Here is a 22,597-nt window from a genome sequence, read left to right on the forward strand (position 1 = left end):
TCCCCTCCGGCCCCGTTGGTACTACTCCCAGCATCCCTCCGGCCCGTTGTCGGTATACTCCAGATCCCCTTCCGGCCCCGTGTGTACTACTCCGTGACATCCCCTCCGGCCCCGTGTGTACTATCCAGCATCCCCTCCGGCCCCGTGTGGTACTACTCCCAGCATCCCCTCCGGCCCCGTGTGATACTACTCCCAAGCATCCCCTCCGGCCCCGTGTGGTACTATCTCCCAGCACCCTCCGGCCCCGTGTGTTACTACTACTCCCAGCATCCCCTCCGGCCCGTGTGTTACTCTACTCCCAGCACGCCCCTCCGGCCCCGTGTGGTACTACTACTCCAGCAATTTCCTCGGCCCCGAGCTTGTGGTTACTATTACTTCCAGCATCCCTCCGGCCCCGTGTTGTACTTACTACTCAGCATCCCTCTGGCCCCGTTGTTGTACTACTATCCAGCATTCCCATCCGGCCCCATTTGTGTCTTACTACTCCCGCATCCCTCGGCCCCGTGTGTTACTACTACTCCCAGCATCCCTCCGGCCCCTGTGCTTGTTACTTGATCCTCCGGCCCCCGTGTGTTACTACTCCCAGCATCCACTCGGCCCCGTGTGGTACTACTGCTCCCAGCATTCCCCATCCGGCCCCGTGTGTTACTACTACTCCCAGCAATCTCCCTCCGGACCCGTGTGGTACTACTACTCCAGCTTCCCCCTCCGGCCCCGTGGTTGGTACTACTACTCCAGCATCCCTCCGGCCCCGTTGTGGTACTACTACTCCCAGCACCTCCCCTCCGCCCGTGATCGGTACTACTTACTCCCAGCATCCCCTCCGGGCCCCGTGTGGTACCTTACTCCAGCATCCCCTCGCCCCGTGTCGGTACTACTCCCAGCATTCCCCTCCGGGCCCCGTGTGGTACTACTCCCAGCAATCCCCTCCGGCCCGTGTGGTACTACTACTCCCAGCATCCCCTCCGGCCCCGTGTGGTATACTCCCAGCATTCCCCTCCGGCCCCGTGGTGGTAACATTTCTTTTTTTTCTAAAAAAATGGGCCATTTTTTCCCAGATCCCCTCCGGCCCCGTGTGATACTACTGCTCCCAGCATTTCCCTTACCGGCCCGTGTGTTACTGCTCCCAGCATCCCTGGCCCGGTGTTGTTACTACTAACTCCCAGCATCCAAACCTCCGGCCCCGTAGTTGTACTACTCCCAGCACCCCTCCGCCCCGGTGTTATACTATCCCAGCATTCCCCGGCCCCGTGTGGTACTTACTTACTTCCCAGTCCCCTCGGCCCCGTGTGGACTTACTACATCCCAGCATCCCCTCCGGAACCCCGTGTGTACTACTCCAGCACCTCCGGCCCCGTGTTGGTACTACCTCCAGCATTCCCCTCCGGCCCCGGTTGCTGTTACTTACTGCTCCCAGCATCCCCTCCTGCCCGTGGTGTTACTTACTACTTCCCCAGCATCCCTCCGGCCCACGTGGTGTTACTACTGCTCCCAGTTCCCCTCCGGCCCCGTGTGTTATTACTTACTTCCCAGCATCCCCTCCGTGCCCCGTGTGGTACTACTTACTCCCCAGATCCCTCCGGCCCCGTGTTGTACTACACTCTCAGCATCCCTTCTGGTCCGTGTTGTACTCTACTCCAGCATTACCCTCCGGCCCATTTGTGGTTCTATACTCCCAGCATCCCCTCCGGCCGTGTGGATACTATCTTGCTACCAGCATCCCCTCCGGCCCGTGTGGTACTACTTCCCAGCATCCCCTCCGGCCCGTGTGGTACTTACATACTCCCAGCATTCCCTCCGGCCCCGTGTGTGGTACTACTACTCCACATCCCTCCGGCCCCGTGTGTTACTTACTTACTCCCAGCATCCCCTTCCGGGGCCCCGTGTTGGTACTTACTTCAAGCATCCCCTCCGGCCTGTTTGTACTACTCCACAGGCATCCCTCCGCCCCGTGTGGTACTTTACTATCCAGCATCCCCTCCGGCCCCGTGATGGTACTACTACCTCCCAGCATCCCCTCCGGCCCCGTTGTGTTACTACTTACTCCCAGCATCCCCTCGCCCCGTTGTGTGGTAACTACCTCCCAGCATCCCCTCGGCCCCGTGTCGGTACTACTTACTTCCCAGCATCTCCCTCCGGCCCCCGTGTGGTCACTACTACTCCCAGCATCCCCTCCGGCCCGTGTGTTACTACGAACTCCAGCATCCCCTCCGTGCCCGTGTGTTACTACTTACTCCCCAGGCATCCCTCCGGCCCCGTGTGTTTACTACTACTCCAAGCATCCCCTCCGGCCCCTGTGGTACTTACTACTCCCCAGCATCTCCCTCCGGCCCCGTCGTGTTATTGCATCCCTCCGGCCCCGTGTGTTACTATACTCCAGCATCCCTCCGGCCCCGTGCTGGTAACTACTACTCCCAGCATCCTACCTGCCCCGTGATGTATTGCATCCCCCGGCCCTGTTGTTTACTACTACTCCCAGCATCCCTCCGGCCCCGTGTCGGTACTTACTACTCCCAAGCATCCCCTCCGGCCCCGTGTTTGTTAATTGCATCCCCTCCGGGCCCCGTGTTCACTACTTCCCAGCATTCCCCTCGGCCCGTGTGGTACTACTGCTCCAGCAATCCCCTCGGCCCCGTGTGTTACATGCTCCCAGCATCCCCTCCGGCCCCGTGTACGGACTACTCCAAGCATCCCTCCGGCCCCGTTGGGTACTACTCCCAGCATCCCCTCCGCCCTCGTTGTGGTACTACTCTCCCAGCATCCCCTCCGGCGTGTGGTACTAACTGATCCCAGCATTCCTCCGGCCCCCGTGTGTTACTTGCTCCCAGCATCCCCCTTCCGGCCCCGTGTGGTACTACTACTCCCAGCATCCCCTCCGGCCCCATGTTGTGGTAACTACTCCCAGCATTCCCTCCGGCCCCGTGTCAGGTACTACTACTTCCCAGCATTCCCCTCCGGCCCGTGTCGTTTACTTACTACTTCCCAGCATCCCCTCCGGCCCCGTGTGGACTAACTACTCCCAGCATCCCCTCGGCCCCGTGATGGTACTACTACTCCAGCAATCCCCTCCGGCCCCGTGTGAGTACTTTACTACTCCGGCCATCCCTCGGCCCGTGTCTGTACTACTACTCCCAGCATTCCCCTCTGGCCCGTGTTGTTACTACACTCCAGCTACCCCTCTCGGCCCCATGTGGTTTCTACTACTCCCAGCATCCCCTCCGGCCCCGTGTGTTACTACTTACTCCCAGCATCCCCTTCCGGCCCCCGTTGTGTACTGCATCCCCTCCGGCCCCGTGTGTTTACTACTCCCAGCATCCCTCCGGCCCCGTGTGGTACTACTTCTCCCAGCATCCTCAAGGCCTCCGATGTGTTACTTGCTCCCAGCATCCCCTCCGGCCCCGTGTTGGTACTACTCCCAGCATCCCTCCGGCCCCGTTGTGTTACTACTGACTCCCAAGCATTCCCCTCCGGCCCGTGTGTTACTACTACTCCCCAGCATCCCCTCCGGCCCGTGTGGTATTACATACTACCCAGCATCCCTCCGGCCCCGTGTTTGGTACTACTATCCCAGCATCCCTCCGGCCCCTGTGTTGTACTACTACCTTTCCCAGGCATCCCCTTCTGGTCCGTGTTGTACTGATACTCCCAGCATCCCCTCCGCCCCATTGTAGGTTCTACTACTCCAGGGCATCCCCTCCGCCCCGTGTGTTACTGCATCCCCCTCGGCCCCGTGTGTTACTGATCCCTCCGGCCCAGTGTTGTTACTACTCCCAGCATCCCCTCCGGCCCCAGCTGTAGGTTTACTACTGCTTCCCAGCATCCCTCCGGCCCCGTGTGGTACTACTGCTCCCAGCATCCCTCCGGCCCCGTGTTGGTTACTGTCCCAGCATCCCCTCCGGCCCCGTAGTGTTACTGCTCCAGCATCCCCTCCGGTCCCGTGTGGTACTACTCCCAGCATCCCCTCCGGCCCGTGTTGGTTACTACCCCAGCATCCCCTCGGCCCCATTTGATCAATGACCGTGTGGGTAACTACTGCTCCCAGCCATCCCCTCCGGCCCGTGTGGACTACTGCCCTTCCCAGGCATCCCCCGGCCCCGTGTTGTTACTGCTCCCAGCATCCCTCCGGGCCCCGTTGGTTTGTACTACTACCCCAGCATCCCTCCCGGCCCCGTGTGGTACTTACTCCCACCATTCCCCTCCGGCCCCGTGTGTTACTACTACTCCCAGCATACCCCCGGCCCCCGTGTGGTACTTACTACTCCCAGCATCCCTCCGGCCCCGTACTGCTGGACTACTACTCCCACATCCACCTACGGCCCCGTGTGGGTATACTAACTCCCCAGCCTCCCTCTCCGGCCCCGTGTGGTACTACTACTCCCAGCACTCCCCTCCGGCCCCGTCTGTGGTACTACTCTCCCAGCCATCCCCTCCGTGCCCCGTGTCGGTACTACTCCCAGCATCCCCTCCGGTCCCCGTTGTGCGTACTACTGCTCCCAGCATTCCCTCAGTGAGCCCGATTGTGTACTACTCCCAGATCCCCTCCTGGCCCGTAATGTTGTGGTACTTCTCTGCCCAGTCATACCCTCCGGCCCCGTGTGGTACTATTGCTCCCGCATCCCCCTCCGGGCCCGTGTCGGGTACTACTACTCCCAGCATCCCTACCGGCCCGCCCCCGATGGGTACTCACTACTCCCAGCCATCCCCCTCCGGCACCCCCGTGTGGTATCTATACTCCCAGCATCCCTCCGCCCCGTGGTGGTTACTAACTACTCCCAGCATCCCCTCCGGCCCCGTAGTGGTTACTACTACTCACCAGCATCCCTCCGGGCCCCGTGTGGTACTACTACTCCAGGCATCCCCTCCGGCCCGTGTGGTACTACTGCTCCAGCATCCCCTCCGGCCCCGTGTGGTACTACTGCTCCCAGCATCCCCTCCGGCCCCGTGTGTTACTGCTCCCCAGCATCCCTCCGGCCCCGATGTGTTACTTACTACTGCCAGCATCCCTCCGGCCCCGTGTGTTACTACTCTCCCAGCATCCCCTCCGGGCCCCGTTGTGTTACTACTATCCCAGACATTCCCCTACCGGCCCCGTGTGTCTACTACTCACTCCCAGCATCCCTCCGGCCCCGTGTGTACTACTACTACCCAGCATCCCCTCCGGCCCCGTGTGTACTACTACTCCCAGCATCCCCTCCGGCCCCGTGTTCGTACTTTTACTACTGCCTAGCATCACCCTCTCAGGTCCCGTGTTGTACTACTACTCCAGCATACCCTCCGGCCCCATGTGGTCTCACTAATCCAGCATCCCCTCCCGGCCCCATGTGGTTTCTACTATCCAGCATCCTCCGGCCTCCGTGTGTACTGCATCCTCCGGCCGTGTGTTACTACTCCCAGCAATTCCCCTCCGGCCCCTGTGGTACTACTTGCTCCCTAGCATCCCCTCCCGGCCCCGTTGTGGTACTTACTCCCAGCATCCCCTCCGGCCCCGTGTGTTTACGCTCCCAGCATCCCTCGGCCCGCGTGTGGATAACTACTATCCCAGGGCATTCCCCTCCGGCCCCGTGTGTTACTACTACTCCAGCATCCCTCCGCCCCGTGTGTTACTACTACTCCAGCATCCCCTCCAGGCCCCGTGGGTACTTAACTACTCCCAGCATCCCCTCCCGGCCCCGTGTGGTAACTACTACTGCCCAGCATCCCCTCCGGCCGTGTGGTACTACTACTCCAGCATCCTCCGGCCGTGTGGTACATACTTCCCAGCATTCCCTCCGGCCCCGTGTGGTACTACTGACCTCCCAGCATCCCCTCCGGCCCCGTGTGGTACTACTACTCCCAGCACCACTCCGGCCCCGTTGTGGTACTACTACTCCAGCATCCCTGCCGGCCCCGTGTGTACTACTATCCCAGCATCCCCCCCGGCCCCGTGTGTTACTACTACTCCCAGCATTCCCCTCCGGCCCCGTGGGGTACTACTCGCTCCCAGCATCCCTCCGGCCCGTGTTGTTACTTGCCCCACATCCCGTCCGGCCTCCGCTGTGGTACTACTACTCCAGCATCCCCTCCGGCCCCGTGTGGTAACCTACTACTCCCAGCATCCCCTCCGGCCCCGTGTCAGGTACTACATTTCCCAGGCATCCCCTCCGGCCCCGTTGTTACTACTACTCCAGTCATCCCCTCCGGCCCCGTGTGGTACTTACTACTCCGCCAGCAATTCCCTCCCGGCCCCGATGTGGTACTGTACTAACTCAGCATCCCCCGCCGCCCCGTGTGGTACTTACTACTCAGCATCCCCTCCGGCGCCCGTGTGGTATATTACTCCCAGCATCCCCTATCCGCCACGTCGTGGTACTTACTACTCCCAGCATCCCCTCCGGCCCCGTGTGGTTACTACTACTCCAGCATCCCTCCGGCCCGTGTAGGTACTACTGCTCCCAGCATCCCCTCCGGCTCCGTGGTGGTACTTGACTGCTCCCAGCCATCTCCCCTCCGGCCCCATGTGGCTTGCTAAAATAATGTGTTGCTTTCTCTTAATGAGCGCTGGGCCCCGGGGGGTTTAGCTGGCTTACTGTTCCGGTTAACAACTCCAGTACCTGTTCCCCTGTGCCAGTCAGTACTACAGAGGGGGGGGCGGCACAGTGGTGCAGAGTACACAGAGGGAGGGTTTAGGGGGCACAGGGTGCCAGTAGTACACAGAGGGGGGGGGGGGCACAGGGTTGCCAGAAGTACACAGAGGGGGTGGGCACAGGGTGCCAGTGTATATACAGAGGGGCAAGGGTGCCCAGTGTAGTATACAGGGGGGGCAACAGAGGGTGCCCAGTGTATATACAGGGGGGGGACAGGGTGCCAGTGTATATACAGGGGGGGCACAGAGATGCCAGTTGTATATACAGGGGGGGGGACAGGGGTGCCAGTGTATTATCACAGGGGGGCACAGTGGTGCAGTTAGAACAGGGGGGGACAGGGTTGCAGTGATGTATACAGGTGGGGACGCACCAGGGTGCAGTGTATATACATGGGGGGGAGCAACAGCGTGCCAGTGTTATACAGGGGGGGGCACAGGGTGGCCCAGTGTATATACAGGGGGGAGCAAGGGCCAGGTGTATATACAGAGGGGGGCACAGGGTGCCAGCTGTATTATACAGGGGGGGGGGGACAGGGTGCCAGTGTCTGTATATTTACAGGGGGGGGCACAGGTGCCAGTGTACTAACAGGGGGGGGCACAGGCTGCCAGTGTATAACAGTGGGGACAGTGGTGGCCACTGTATATACAGGGGGGGGCACAGGTGACAGGTAATGATACAGGGGGGGGGGCACAGAGTGCCAGTGTATATACAGGGGGGGGCAACAGGCGGTGCCAGTGTATATACAGGGGGGGGGCACAGAGGTTGCCAGTGTCATATACAGGGGGGGGGACAGGGTGCCAGTGTATAACAGGGGGGGGCACAGGGGTGCCAGTGTTATAATACAGGGGGGGGGCAGTTATACAGGGGGGGCACAGGGTGCCAGTTGTATATACAGGGGGGGGTTCTGCCAGTGGTATATTACAGGGGGGGGGCACAGGTGCCCAGTGTGTATACAGGGGAGGGCACCAGGGTGCCAGTGTATATACAGTGGGGGGCACACGGGTGCCAGTTGTATATACAGGGGGGGGCGGTGCCAGATGATATACAGGGGGGCACAGAGGTTGGCAGTTGTATATACAGGGGGTGCGGCACAGAAGGTGCCAGTGTATAGTTACAGGGGGGGTCACAGGGTGCCAGTGTAATTAATCAGGGGAGGGGGTGCCAGTGTATTACAGGGGGGCACAGAGGTGCCAGTGTTATATACAGGGCCGGGACCAGGTGCCTAGTGTAATACAGGGGGGGTGGGTTGCCGTGTATATACAGGAGGGCAACAGCCTGGTGCCCAAGTGTATAACAGGGGGGTGGGCAGCAGCGGTTGCCAGTACTTTACAGGGGGGTGATCGGTTGCCCAGTGTATTACCAGGGGGGGCAACAGGGTAACGGTGCCAGTGTATATACAGGGGGGAGGGACAGGGTGCCAGCTGTATATCAGGGGGGCACAGTCGGTGCAGTGATATATACAGGGGGGGCAGAGGGTGTCCAGCTGTAATACAGGGGGCACAGCGTGCCAGTGTATATACAGGGTGGGGGCACAGGGCAGTGGTATACAGGGGGGGGCACAGGGAGGTGCCAGTGGTATATACAGGGGGGACGTTGCCAGTGTATATACGGGGGGGACAGCGGGTTGCCAGTGTACTATTACAGGGGGCACAGGGTGCCAGTGTATATACAGGGGGGTCACAGCAGGTGGCAGTGTATATACAGTAAGCACACTCTACGGTTGCGGAAGTGCGAAGAAGGCGTGTTGGGGGGGTGCCAGTGTATATACAGGGGGCACAAGGGTTGCCAGTCGTATATACAGGGGGGGGAGGAGCGTTTGCCAGTGCTATATACAGGGGGCCAGGGTGCCAGTGTATATACCAGGGGGGGGGGTGCCAGTGTATATACAGGGGGGCACAGGGTGCCAGTTGTTATACAGGGGGGGGGTGCAGTTGTATATAGAGGGGTCACTATGCGGCCTTACTTGCCCCCAGGTGGCAGACGGACTGTGAAAGCTCAGGTTCGCTGGGGATTTATCGCTGGCAAAGCGGGAGCGGTCAAGACTCTCTACAAGAAAATAGTAAGTGCTGCTTCCTATTGGCTGATTTGGCAGTGGGAGGGGGACGTTGGGGCAGTGGGGGGGGAGTTGGGCGGTGGGGCGGAGACGTGGGGCCGTGGGGGCGGAGATGTAGGGCCGTGGGAGGGAGACGTTGGGCCGTGGGAGGGAGAGACGTTTGGGGCAGTTGGGGGGGAGACGTGTGGCCAGTGGGGGGGAGGAGACGTTGGGGAGAGACGTTGGGGCAGTGGGGGTGCCCAGGACTGACTCTTTGCCCCCCCCCAGTTGAGACCTTGAGAAGTACCTGGAGCCCCCAGTACATAGACAGGATCGCCCTCCCCGACGCATGAAGCTGGAGTTCATTTGGCAGGGGGGGTGGGGACGTATTTTTAATACCCCCCTTCCAAAACCCTCCCCCCCCCCCCCCCCCCCAAAATACAAAAACCCCCCTTTGCGGGACCAAACACCACAACCCAAAAAACACATTCCCAATGGGGGCGCCAACCGAACACTATAACACTCTCGTTTTAGGGGGGAAAGCACGCGAAGCTCAGTGCACACTTCCCTAGCTAACAGCAACTTTGGCTATTGGGGGGAGTGCGGACGGCAGGAGGCGGAGTCTGATGCCAGAAGTGAATGGGCCATAGGGGCTCCCCTTTTGTACCAACTACCGTGATGCCCCTTGTGCCCCAACAGGGGAGCAGTTACATCCTGGCACAGGTGTCCCGTACTGGAGCAGCTGCACGGCCCTCACCCGTACCTGGACAGCGAGTCAACACTTCAAAAGGTTAATGAGCCCCACGTGGCTGCATTTTCCTCCTTTTGTGTCATGCTGATCAGAACCTGCAGCCAACTGCCATCTCCTGTCTATTGTATTTAGGAACCTTGCCGGTCCAACTGCACCTCCTGTTTATTTGTATAGGAACCTGCCGGCTCAACTGCCACCTCCTGATTTATTGTATAGGAACTCCGGCCCAACTCCATCCTCCTGTTTGTTTGTATAGGAACTGCTGGCCAACTGCCACTCCTGTCTATTGTATAGTTAACCTTGCCGTCCAACTGCCACCTCTGTTTATGTATAGGGAACCTGCCGGTCCCACTGCCACCTCCTGTTTATGGTATAGGAAACCTGCGGACTCAACTCCACCTCCATGTCTATTGTATAGGAACCTGGGCCCCAATGCCACCTCCTTCTATTGTATAGAACTGCCGCCCAACTGCCACTCCTGTTATCTGTATAGGAACTGCCGGCCCAGCTGCCACCTCTGTTATTGGGTTACTGTGGAAAACCTTGCCGCAACTGCCACCTCCTGTCTATTGATATCAGGAACCTGGCCGGCCCCAACTGCCACCTCCTGCTTATTATAGGAACCTGTCGGCCCCAACTGCACCTCCTGCTTATGTATAGGAACCTGGCCGGCTCAACTGCACTCCTGTTTTTTATAGGAACCTGCCGGCCAACTGCCACCTCCTTTTTGTAATAGGAATATTCTGTTTATTGGGGCCTCCCCCGCCATAACTGCCGGCTTTCCTCTGTCCTCCCATTTGATATGTGGCGGCTCGGTACCGTACTATGGCCTTTTTAGGCAGTCACACATCATGATCTGAGGGATAGTACCCTAAAACTGCCCCCCCCTTGGCAAGGGCCGAGTGCCTGCTTGGGTAACTAGAGCCCGGTGGGCGCTGAGCCCAGGAACTGACGGGAACGGTACTGACCCAGAGCGCCACTAACTTGGAACCTTTTCTCCCTGAGCAGTCCGGCCAGGCCTCCCGGGCTTTTTTAACAAAAGGGGGCAATCCTTTTTTCTTCTTCCCAAGGGGAATTCCCAAAACCATAAAACCCAAAAGGGGCCAAGGCAGGCTAAGTGCCCATTGTTAAGCCCCCCAGTTCCTGCCCTGTGGCCACTTACTCCTGTTACCACCCTGTACCCCTCCTCTGTTACCCTCCTGTTACCCCTCCTGTTACCCTCTGTTACCCCTCCTGTTACCCCTCCTGTTACCCATCCTGTTACCCCTCCTGTTACCCCTCCTGCCCTTCTTCTCCCCAGGATCAGAGTGAGGGAGATCACAGTGTTTATCCGCCCTGCCTCCCCCGCGCCCCTGGGGAGGCCAAACGCTTGTTAGAGGATTATAACAAGATGGTATCCTTTCTTCTGCATGCACATACCCACCTACCTACCCCTACTGACCACTACCTACATATATCCACCTACCTACCCTACTTGATCCACTACCTACATATACCTACCTACTGATCCACTTCCTACAGATCCACCTTCCCTACAGTTAATATATAACCCACCTACCCTACCTTACACCCACCTACCTTACCTACCTACACCCACCTACCTACCTACACCCACCCACCTACCTACCTATACCCACCTACTACTGATCCACCTACCTACATATACCCAGCCTACCTACTGATCCACTACCTACTACATATACCCCACCTACCTACTGATCCACTACTACCTACATAGTACAACCTACCGTACATGCACCTAGCAGTTGTTTGGCAAAAGTTTGAGAATGACATAAATATTGGAAATTGGAAAAGTTGCTGCTTAAGTTTTCATAATAGCAATTTGCTAATACCCCGAAGTGTTAGGGGATCAGATGAATTGCCCCTTCCTGTGCGGGAAAGTGAGTCCCCAAACAAACCTCACCACTGATTCTCATTGCTGCATAAGGGCCCCGCTGAGATCATTTCAGTCGTCTCGTAACTCAGGGCGAGAAATGTTGGATGAGCGAAGGAGGATCGTTTATGGCTGATTGGGTTACAATGGCAGATTGTTCAAAGTGAGGACGGTGATTGCTTGGAATCATTGTTCTTCCATTGTTTCCATGGTGACCTGCAAAGAAACGCGTCGGGCCCGTCATTGCGTTGCATAAAAAATGGCTTCACAGGCAGGGTTATGTGGGTCACTAACATGGCACCTAAAATCAGCCATTTATAGGCGTCACAAGAACTTCAAGGAAGAGTTCAATTCTTGTATAAGCCGCAGTGGCAGGCATGGTCTCTAAAGGTTCAGCTGTGGGATGGGGGTGCCCCCAGGCAGGGTCAGGAGCAGCAGGCAGAGCGCATCTGCAGCACAGTGGCGGCAGGCTCTTGGAAGGTGGCCTGGTGTCAAGCAGCAATAAAACACCATTTAGATTGATCTTTGCATGAAAGTCTGAGGGGCTGGGCTGTTGGGGGCTAGGGCTGCTGGAGGCGGGCTGGGTTGCTGGGGGGCTGGGCGGCTGGCGACTGGCGACTGGGGGGCTGGGGGGTGGTGCGCTGGGGGGTTGGCGATGGCGGTGGGGGGGTGGGCGGCTGGGGGCTGGGCTGCACTATTGGGGGTGGGGGCGGGTGCATGGGGGGGGTGTGTGCATGGGGGGGGGTGATGGGGAGGGGGGTGCATGGGGGGGTGCATGGGGGTGCATGGGGGGGGGGGGGGGGGTGCATGGGGGGGGGGGGGGGGTGCTATGGGTGCATTGGTGGGGGGGGGGGGCGCAAACACAAAGCACTAATCCTGACTAACTCAGAAGTGAATAATGATGAGAATGGTGCTATCCATCAGTATTGGGCAGAAACTTGATTGTGAGCGTGCCCAGTGGCATTGCGAGGCCTGAAAACAGAAGGGCAACACTGCCAGTACTGACTCTCTGTATAACTGTGGATAAAAAGCCTTTGTATGAAGGGGTAATTGTATCTCCGCACAGAAACAACTGGAACACAGATCTAACAGCAGTTTAGCAGTCAAATTGTGTGAAGCCAATACTTGTCATTCTCACAACTTTTGCCACAAACCTGTACATACCTACATCCATGTACCTACCACTATATAACCCACCTACCTACCTACACTATACCTACCTACCAACATGCACCTACCTACTACATTATACCTACCTACCACATGCACCTACCTACATATACCTACCTACCAACATTGCCACCTTACCTACATATACTACCTACCAACAATGCACTACGCTACATAATACTACCTACCTACATTGATTATTTCAGTAAATAACAAGATATTCAGCACAGAGCGGATCATCCCTATATATCCCTTTGGTCTCTGTGTTGGAACCTAATGTTCTGGCCAGACTGTCTACTCTCCAAGCTAGTTTGTGCTGTGCGGATGAAGCATATCCCAGCTGGAAAGCTTTCCAAGGCAGCCCAACAGAATGTTTCCGGAATGAGCTAGCCGGTTGTATCCGATGTCAGTTGCCGCCCTGCTGGATAGAATCTAGTACTGCCCTGAACCAATAGGCAATTCCTATATTCACTCCCCTGCACATGGCATCCTCCCCTGCTCTCGTTCCTGGACGAGGATAGAGCCTAGGTCCCGGTGCCTCTCGCAGGATTTGGGCTCTATGCTAATAAAGGGCCCCGGCTATAACAGGGCTGACGATCCATAGTTAAGGGGCTGTATATAGAGGACTAAATAAATTGCGCCCAGTGTAACATAGACACTCTATGTTAGCAAACATTCCCACATTCTGATTGGAGAATCACCAGCCCACATCCAGCAAGGTCCCCACAGGCTCCAGGCCAACCAGGAAATTACCCCCAACCCCCCCCGATTGGTTTATCTGTCCCCCTGGGTAACCCCAGCTTTATTTATTGATAACCCCCTGTATATCCTTCATATAGATGTGCCCAGCTGTGACCTTAAATGCTCAATAAACTCCATTCTTACCTTTGTTTGTCCAGACTCCGGTCCTTGGGGGGTTATTGGGGGGGGGGTGGGGGAGCAGAAATACTGGCGATAACATCCGCAGTGGGGGGTGGTGTGGCGTGAACCAAATCTTGTGGTAGGGAAAACATAACGTGCGGCTAGCTCTAACAGCTCCCAGAAAGAGAAGAGAAGACGCTCGGGGTTAGTAGAATGAAGCCCTTGGGATAAACGTGCGGCTCTCTAACAGCTCCCAGCAGGGGGCGCTCGGGTTTAGTACAGTGGAAGCCTAATGGGATAATGTGCGGCTAGTCTACACAGCGTCCAGCAGGGGCGCGCCGGCGTTTATACAGTGAAGCCCTATGGGATTAACGTGCGGGCTAGTTAAGATCCCAGGGAGGGCGCTCGGGTTTAGTTAGAATTGAAGCCCTATGGATAATGTGCGGCTAGTCTACAGCTCCAAGCGCGGTGCGCTGGTAGTTACAGTTGAAGCCCTATGGGATAATGTGGAAGGCTAGTCTACAGCTCCCAGCAGGGGCGCTTCGGGTTTAGTAGAATTTGAAGCCCTATGCTGATAATGTGCGGCTAGGTCTAACAGCTTCCCAGCAGGGGGCGCTCGGTTTAGTAGAATATGAAGCCCATATGGGATAACGTGCGGCTAGTCTAACGCTCCCAGCAGGGGGCGCCGGGCCTTTAGTAGAATGAAAGCCCTATGGACTAAACGTGCGGCTAGTCTAACAGCTCCCAGCAGTGGGCGCTCAAGGGTTTAGTTAGAATGCGCGCCCTTATGGATAATGTGCGGCTAGGTTAACAGCTCCAGCAGGGGTGCGCCGGGTTTAGTTAACAGTGAACCTATTGATAATGTGCTGGCTAGTTAACAGTCCCAGCAGGGGGCGCTCGGGGGTTTAGCTAGAATGAAGCCCTATGCGATAACGTGCGGTCAGTTTCTAACACTCCCAGCAGGGGGCGCTCTGGGTTTAGTACAGTGAGCCTCATAGGGATAATGCTCGCGGCTAGTCTAACAGCTCCAGGCAGGGGAGCGCTCAGGATTTAGATTACGGAGTGAAGCCCTATGGTGGCGATAACGTGCAGGGCTAGTTCATAACTACGCCTCCCAGGCGGGGCAGATCGGTTAGAAGAATGAAAGCCCCTATTGATTAATGTGACGGCTCAGTTCTAACAAGCTTCCCAGCAGGGGGCGCTCGGCGTTTAAGATAACAGTGACAGCCCTATGGGATATATGTGCGGCGTAAAGTCTAACAGCTCCAGCATGGGGGCGCTCGGGGTCTCTATAGTTAGAATGAAGCCCTATGGATAACGTGCGCTAGAAGATATAGATAGAGAGAGAGAACGCAGGCTCGGGATTTTCAGCGTAGAATGGAAGCCCTATGGTATAATAGATAGAGAGATAAGATATAACAGCTGCCCAGTCAGTGGGGGCTCGGCTGGCTTTTAGTACAGTGAAAGCCCTAATGGATAATGTGCCGGCTCTTAGTTCTAACAGCTCCTAGCGGGGGCGCTCGGGACTTAGTAGAATGAAAGCCCTATGGGAATAACGTAGCGGCTAGTCTAACAGCTCCCAGCACGGAGGGCGGGCTCGGGCTTTAGTAGGATGACAGCCCTATGGAACGATAACGTGCGGGCTATTCTAACAGCTCGCCAGATTGGGGGGCGCTCTGGGTTTAAAGATACATGAAGCCCTATGGGAAATGTGCGGCCTAGATCTACACGCATCCCAGCGGCGTGCTGCTCGGGTTTAGTAGAATATGAAGCCCTATGAGATAACGTGCGGTAGGTCTTAACAGTCCACGCAGAGAGCGCTCGGGTTTAAGTAGAATTGAAGCTCTCCTCGGACTTAAAACTGCGGCTACGTCGAACACGCTCGCAGCGGCTTGCTGCTCGGCGTTTAGTAGGAATGAAAGCCACTATGGGATAATGTGCGCGCATAGTGCATAACACAGCCCCCAGCAGGGGAAAAAAATGCGCCTCGGTCTTTAGTAGAAAATGAAGCCCTTATGGGATAATGTGCGGCTAGATCTAACAGCTCCAGCACGGGGAAAAAAGCGCTCGGGTCTTAGTAGAATGAAGCCCATATGGGATATGTGCGGCTAGTCTAACAAGCTCCCAGCAGGGGGCGCTCGGGTTTAGTAATAGCTATGGGATAATGTCGCGGCTAGTCTATAAGCTCCAGCAGGGGCGCGCTCGGAGAGATTTAGAATTAGAATGATAGCCGTATGGGATAATTGTACGCGGCTAGTTAACAGCTCCCAGCAGGGGCGCTCGGGTTTAGATAGACATGAAGCCTATGGAGATATGTTGCGAGCTAAGTCTAAACAGCTACCCAGCAGGGGGAGCTCGGGTTTTAGTACAGTGAAGCCCTATTGGGATTAATGTGCAGGCTAGTCTAACAAGCTGCAGCAGAGAAGAGAATAGAGATTATAGTACAGTGAAGCCCTATTGGTGATAATGTGCGGCTAGTCTAAAACAAGCTCCCAGCACGCAGACGGTCGCGCTCGGGTTTAGCTTAGAATGAAGCCCTCATGGGATAAGTGCGGCTAGTCTAACAAGCTCCAGCAGCAGAAAGCAGCGCTCCGGGATATTAGTAGACATGCTTGAAAGCCCTATGGATAATGTGCCGGCTAGTCAACAGCTCCAGCAGGGGGCGTTCGGGGGGGCGGTCATTTAGCTAGAATTGAGCCCTATGGGATTAATGGCGGCTAGTCATAACAGCTCCCAGAGGAGGCGCGCTCGGGTTTAGAGAATGAAAGCCCTATGGCGATTAATGGTGCGGCTAGATCTACAGCTGCCAGCAGGCGGACGCTCGGATTTAGTAGAATGAAGCCCTATGGTATCATGTGCGGCTAGTCTAACAGCTTCAGCAGGGGGGTCTGCTTCGGGGTTTAGTGGAGATGAAGAGCCTATGAGATAATGTGCGGCTAGTCTACATGAGCTCCCAGCAGGGGGGCGCTCTGGGTTTAGTAGAATGAACAAGCCCTAATGGATAATGTGCGGCCTAGTCTAACAGCTCCAGCGCAGGGGGCGCCGGGTTAGTAGAATGAAGCCCTATGGGATAATGTGCGGCTAGTCTAACAGCTCACCAGCAGGGGGCGCTCGGGTTTAGTACAGTGAAGCCCTAATGGAGATAAATGTTGCGGCTAGTCTAAACAGCTCCCAGCAGGGGGCGCTCAGGGTTAGCTACAGTTGCAAGGCCCTATGGGATAAAATGTGCGGCTAGTCTAACAAGCTCCCAGCGCATGGGGCGCGCTTGGGTTTAGTAGAATGGCAAGCCCTTATGGGATAATGTGTGGCTAGTCTAACAGCTCCCCAGCAGGGGCGCTCGGGTTTAGTAGAAATGCAAGCCCTATTGAGTAATGTGCGCTAGTTCTAACCAGCTCAGGCAGGGCGCTCGGCTTTGCTAGAATAAAAGCCCCTATGAGATAATGTGACGCTAGTCTAACAGCTTCAGCAGGGGGCGCTCGGGTTTAGTAGAATGAAAGACCTATGGGATAACGTGCGGCTAGTCTAAACAGGCTCCCAGCAGGGAGAGGTGGCTCGGGTTTAGTAGAATGAAGCCCTTATGATAAAGCTGCTAGTCTAACAGCTCAGTGGTGCGCGCTCGGGTTTTAGTAGAATGAAGCCCTATGGGATAATGTGCGGCAGTCTAACAGCTCCCGCTGCGCTCGGGTTTAGTAGAATTGAAGCCCTATGGGATAATGTACCGGCTAGTCTACAGGCTCCAAGCAGGGGGCGCTCGTGGTTATGCTACAGTGAAGCCTATGGCGGATAATGTGCGGCTAGTCTACAGCTCCCAGCAGGATGAGCGGGCGTCCGATAGGAATGAATGCCCTATGGGATAACGTGCGGGCTAGTCAAACAGCTCCCACAGGGGGCGATCGGGATTTAGAATCAGAATGAACGCCCTATGGGATAATGTGCGGCTTAGTCTAACAGCTCCAGCAGGGGGCGCTCGCGGTTTAGTAGAATGAGCCCTATGGGATAACGTGCGGCTAGTGTCTAACAGCTACTAAAAAAAGCCCTATGGGATAACTGTGCGGCTAGTCTACAGCTCCAGCAGGGGCGCTCGGATCTAGAATGAAGCCCTATGGATAATTGTGCGCTAGTCTAACAGCTGCCCCAGCAGGGGGCGCTCGGGTGTTTAGTACAGTGAAGCCCTATGGGATAATGTTGCGGCTAGTTCTAACAGCTCCCAGCAGGGGCGCGCTCGGGCTTTGTAGAATGTCCTAGGGATAACGTGCGGGCTAGTCTAACAGCTCCCAGCAGGGGAGCGCTCGGGTCTTTAGTAGAATGAAGCCCTATGCGAGATAATGTGCGGCTAGTCTAACAGGCTCATAAGGGGTGCGTCGGGCTTTTAGTAGAATGAAGCCCTATAGGATAATGTGCGGCTAGTACACTAACAGCTCCCAGCAGGGGGCGCTCGGGTTTAAGAGAATTGTAAGCCCCATATGGGATAATGTGCAGGCTAGTTCACAGCCCCAGACAGGGGTCGCGCTCGGGTTTAGTAGAAGAAGCCCTATGCGGATAATTGTGGGGCTAGTCTAACAGCTCCATCAGGGGCGCTCGGGTAGTAGAATGAAAGCCCTATGGGGATAATTCTGCGGCTAGTCTAACAGCTCCCAGCACGCGGGCGACTCGGGTGTTTTAGTAGGAATAAGCCCTATGCGATAATGGTGGCTAGTCTAACCATTAAGGGCGGCGCTCGAGGTTTAGTAGAAATGAAGCCCATGGATAATGTGCGGCTAGGTCTAACAGCTCCCAGCAGGGGGGCGTCGGGTTTAGAGTACAGTGAGAGCCCTATGGGATAATATTTCTGAACAGCCTCAGCATGGGCGCTCGGAGTACAGTGAGAGCCCTATTGGGATATGATTGTAGTCTACAGCTCCAGCAGGTGGGCGCTCGGTTTAGTAGAATGAAGCCTTAGGGGATAATGTGCGGCTAGTTCTAACAGCTCCCGAGCAGGGGGCGCCGGGTTTAGTAGAATGAAGCCCTATGACGATAATGTGGCCTAGGTCTAACAGGCTCCAGCATGCGGTGCGCATCGGGTTAGTAGAATGAAGCCCTATGAGATAATGTGCGGCTAGTCTAACAGCTCCCAGTCAGGGGGCGCTCGGGTTTAGTAGATGAAGCCCTATGGGGATAACGTCTAAATATCTCCAGCAGGAGTGGTGCTCGGGTTTAGTAGAATGCAAGCCCTTATGAGATAATGTGCGGCTTAGTCACAGCTCCAAGGCAGGGGCGCTCGGTAGGTAGAATTGAAAGCCCTATGGCGATAATGTGCGGCTAAGTCTAACACAGCTCCCAGCAGGGGGCCTCGGTTTAGCTGAATGAAGCCCTATGGGATAATGTTATTAAACAGCTCCAGGCAGGGGCGCTCGGTTTAGTAGAGAAGCCCTAATGGGGTAACAAAGTTGTGTCGGGTTTGTAGAATGAAAGCCCTATGGATAACGTGCGGCTAGTCTAAAGCCACCAGCAGGGGGCGCTCGGTAAAAATAAAAGCCCTATGGTAATGTGCGGCTAGGTCTAACAGCTTCCCCAGCAGGGGGCCGCTCGGGTTTAGGTACATGAAGGCCTATGGGATAATGTGCGGCTAGTCTATCATCCCAGCAGGGGAGCGATCGGTGTAGAATGAAGCCCTATGGATAATAAGTACATAGAGGTGGGAGCGCTCGTTGTTTAGTACAGTGAAGCCCTATGGAGATAAATGTGCTGCTAGTCTAACAGCTCCCAAGCAGGGGGCGCTCGGGTTTTAGTAGAATGAGCCCTATGGGGATAACGTCGACGGGCTATGTCTAATCCAGCGTCCCAGCAGGGGGCGCTTCGGGTTAGTAGAATTGAAGCCCTATGGATATATGTGCGGCTAGTCTAACAGCTCCCAGCAAGGGGTCGCATCGCGGTTTAGTAGAATGAAGAAGCCTATGGGATAATGTGCGGTAGTCTAATCAGCTCCCAGTCAGGGGCGCTCGGGTTAAGATAGAATGAAGCCCTATGGGATATATGTGCGGCTAGTCTACAGCTCCCAGCAGCGGCGCGCTCGGTTTAGTAGAATTTGAAGCCCTATGGGATAAGGCGGCCTAGGTCTGAACAGCTCCCAGCAGGGGGGCGCTTCGGGATTGAGATAAGCCTATTGGGGATACGTTGCGGCTAGTCTAACAGCTCTCCAGCAGAGGCGGGTTTAGGTAGAATGAAAAGCCCTATTTAGATAATGTGCCGGCTAGCTAACAGCTCCCGCAGGGCGCTCGGGTTAGCTAGAATGAAGCCGGCTATGTGGATAATGCATGCGGATAGGTCTAAACAGCTTCCCAGCCAGAGGGGCGCTCGGGTTTAGATAGAATGAAGCCCCTATGGGAGATAAACGTGCGGTTTGTCTAACAGTTCCGCAGAGGCGCGCATCGGTTTTAGTAGAATGAAAGCCCTATGGGCGATAACGTAACGGCCTCATTCTAACAGCTCCCGCAGGGGGGCTCGGTTTAGTACAGTGAAGCCCTATGGATAATGTTCGCTAGTCTAACAGCTCCAGCAGGGGCGCGCTCGGGTTAGTACAGGAAGGCCCCTATGGATAACGTGACGGCTAGTTCTAAACAGCTCCAGCAGGGGTCAGCGCTCGGGGTTAGTAGAATGAACCCTATGGATAACGTCGCGGCTAGGTTCTAACAGCTCCCAAGCAGGCGGTCGCCTCCGGGTTTAAGTACGTGAAGCCCTATGGGATAATAGTGCGGCTAGGGTCGTAAACACGCTCCCAGGCAGGGGGACGCTCGGGTCTTAGAGGCCTATGGGATAACGTGCGCGCTAGCTCTAACGGCTCCAGCAGGCGGGCGCTCGGGTTATTAGTAGAATGAAGCCCTATGGGATAATGTTGCGGCTAGTTCTAACAGCTCCAGCAAGGGGGCGCTCGGGTTTAGAAGATGAAGCCCTATGCGGAATAATGTCTGCCGGCTAGTCTACAGCTCCCAGCAGGGGCGCAGCTTCGAGGTTTAGTAGAAATGAAAGCCTATGGATTAATGTGCGGCTAGTTCTAGACAGCTCCCAGCAAGGGGCGCTCGGGCTTTAGTAGAATGAATGCCCATATGGATAACGTGCGGCTAGATCTAAACAGCTCCCAGCAGGTGGCGCTCGGGATTAGTCAGAATGAAGCCCTATGGGATACTGTGCGGCTAGTCTAACAGCTCCAGCAGGGGGCGCTCGGGTTTAGTACAGTGAAGCCCTATGGATAAGTGTCGCGGCTAGTCTAACAGCTTTTCCAGGCACGGGGCGCTTCGGAGAATTGTACAGTGAAGCCCTATTGTCGGATAACGTGCGGCTAGTCTAACAGCTCCCAGCAGGGGCGTCTCGGGTTTAGTAGAATGAAGCCCTATTGGATAAACGTGCGGCTAGGTCTAAAACAGCTCCCAGGCAGGGGCGCTCGGTTTCAGACAGTGAAGCCTATGGGATAATGTGCGGCTTAGTCTAACAGCTCCAGCAGGGGGCGCTTTCGGGTTATAGAGCCCCTATGGAGATAACGTCGCGGCTAGTCTAAACAGCTCCCAGCAGGGGCGCTGTGGTTTAGTAGAATAGAAGCCCTATGATTAATGTGCGGGCTAGCTCTAACAGCTCCCAGCAGGGTGGCGCTCGGGTTTAGTAGAATGAAGCCCTATGGGATAATGTGCGGCTAGTCTAACAGCTTCCCAGGAGGCGCTCGGAGTTTATGTAGAATGAAGCCCTTATGGGATAATGTGCGGCTAGTCTAACAGCTCCAGCAGGGGGCGCTCGGGTAGTAGAATGAAGCCCTCATGGGATAAAGTGCGCTAGCCTAACAGCTCCCAGCAGGGGGCGCTCGGGTTTATGTAGAATGAAGCCTATGCGATTAATGTGCGGCTTAGTCTAAACCAGTCCCAGCAGGGGGCGCTCGGGTTTAGTAGGGTAGAATGTAGCCCTATGTGATAACGTGCGGCTAGTCTAACAGCTCCCAGCAGTGGGGCGCTCGGGCTTTAGTACAGTGAGCCCTAATGGCGATAACGTTGCGGCTAGATCTAACAGCTCCAGCAGGGGGCAGCGTCGGGTTTAGTAGATGAAGCCCTATGGCGATAACGTGCGGGCTTATGTCTAAACATCTCCCAGCAGGGGGCGCTCGGGCGCGGTTTAGTAGAATGAAGCCCTTACGGGATAATGGCAGGCTAGGTCTAACAGCTCCCAGCGGGGGCGCTCGGGTTTAGTAGAATGAAGCCCTATGGGATAATGTGCGGGCTAGGTCTAACAGCTCCCCAGCCAGGGGGTGCGCTCGGCGATTTTAGTACAGTGAAGCCCTATGGGATAATGTGCGGCTAGGTCTACACAGCTCCCAGCAGGGGGCGCTCGGGTTAGTAGTAATGAAGCCCTATGGGATAATGTGCCGGCTTAGTCTAACAGCTCCCAGCAGGGGGCGCTCGGGGTTTAGTAGAACTGAAGCCCTATGGGGATAAAGTGCGGCTAGTTCTAACAGCTCCCAGGCAAGGGGGCGCTCGAGGTTTAGTTACTAGAATGAACGCCCTAATTGGGATATGTGCGGCTCAGTCTAACAGCTCCAGCAGGGGGCCGCTCGGGTTTAGTACAGTGAAGCCCTATGGGATAATGTGCGGCTAGTCTAAACAGCCTCCCAGCAGGGGCGCTCTGGGTTTAAGTGTAACATGTTGAAGCCCTATGGGAGATAATGCTGCGCGCTAGTCTAAACAGCTCTCAGCAGGGGGCGGCTTCGGTTTAGTAGAATTGAAGCCCTATGGGCATAATGTGCGGGCTAGTCTAACAGATCCCAAGCAGGGGGGCCGGGGGGCTTTTTCGGAGTATAGTTTTAGGGGAAAAATGGGGAAAAGTCGTACTACTCCAGCATCCCCTCCGCCCCGTTGTGGTACTACTCCCAGCATCCCTCCGGCCCCGTGTGTACTACTCCCAGCATCCCCTCCGGCCCCGTGTGGTACTACTGCTCCCAGCATCCCCTCCGGCCCCGTGTGTTACTGCTCCCAGCATCCCCTCCGGCCCCGTGTGGTACTACTACTCCCAGCATCCCCTCCGGCCCCGTGTGGTACTACTCCCAGCATCCCCTCCGGCCCCGTGTGGTACTACTACTCCCAGCATCCCCTCCGGCCCCGTGTGGTACTACTACTCCCAGCATCCCCTCCGGCCCCGTGTGGTACTACTACTCCAGCATCCCTCCGGCCCCGTGTGGTACTACTACTCCAGCATCCCCTCCGGCCCCTGGTGGGTACTACTACTCCAGCATCCCTCCGGCCCCGTGTTTG

At 56.3% G+C, this 22,597-nt stretch overlaps 1 protein-coding gene across 1 annotated transcript in view; it reads left to right on the plus strand.

Annotated features, from left to right (window-relative positions):
- Positions 1–22,597, plus strand: part of dctn3 (dynactin subunit 3) — a 34,413-nt gene that overhangs the window by 1,080 nt on the left and 10,736 nt on the right.

Source organism: Xenopus tropicalis, chromosome 1, assembly GCF_000004195.4.
Source record: "Xenopus tropicalis strain Nigerian chromosome 1, UCB_Xtro_10.0, whole genome shotgun sequence".
NCBI classification, from domain to species: Eukaryota; Metazoa; Chordata; class Amphibia; order Anura; family Pipidae; genus Xenopus; species Xenopus tropicalis.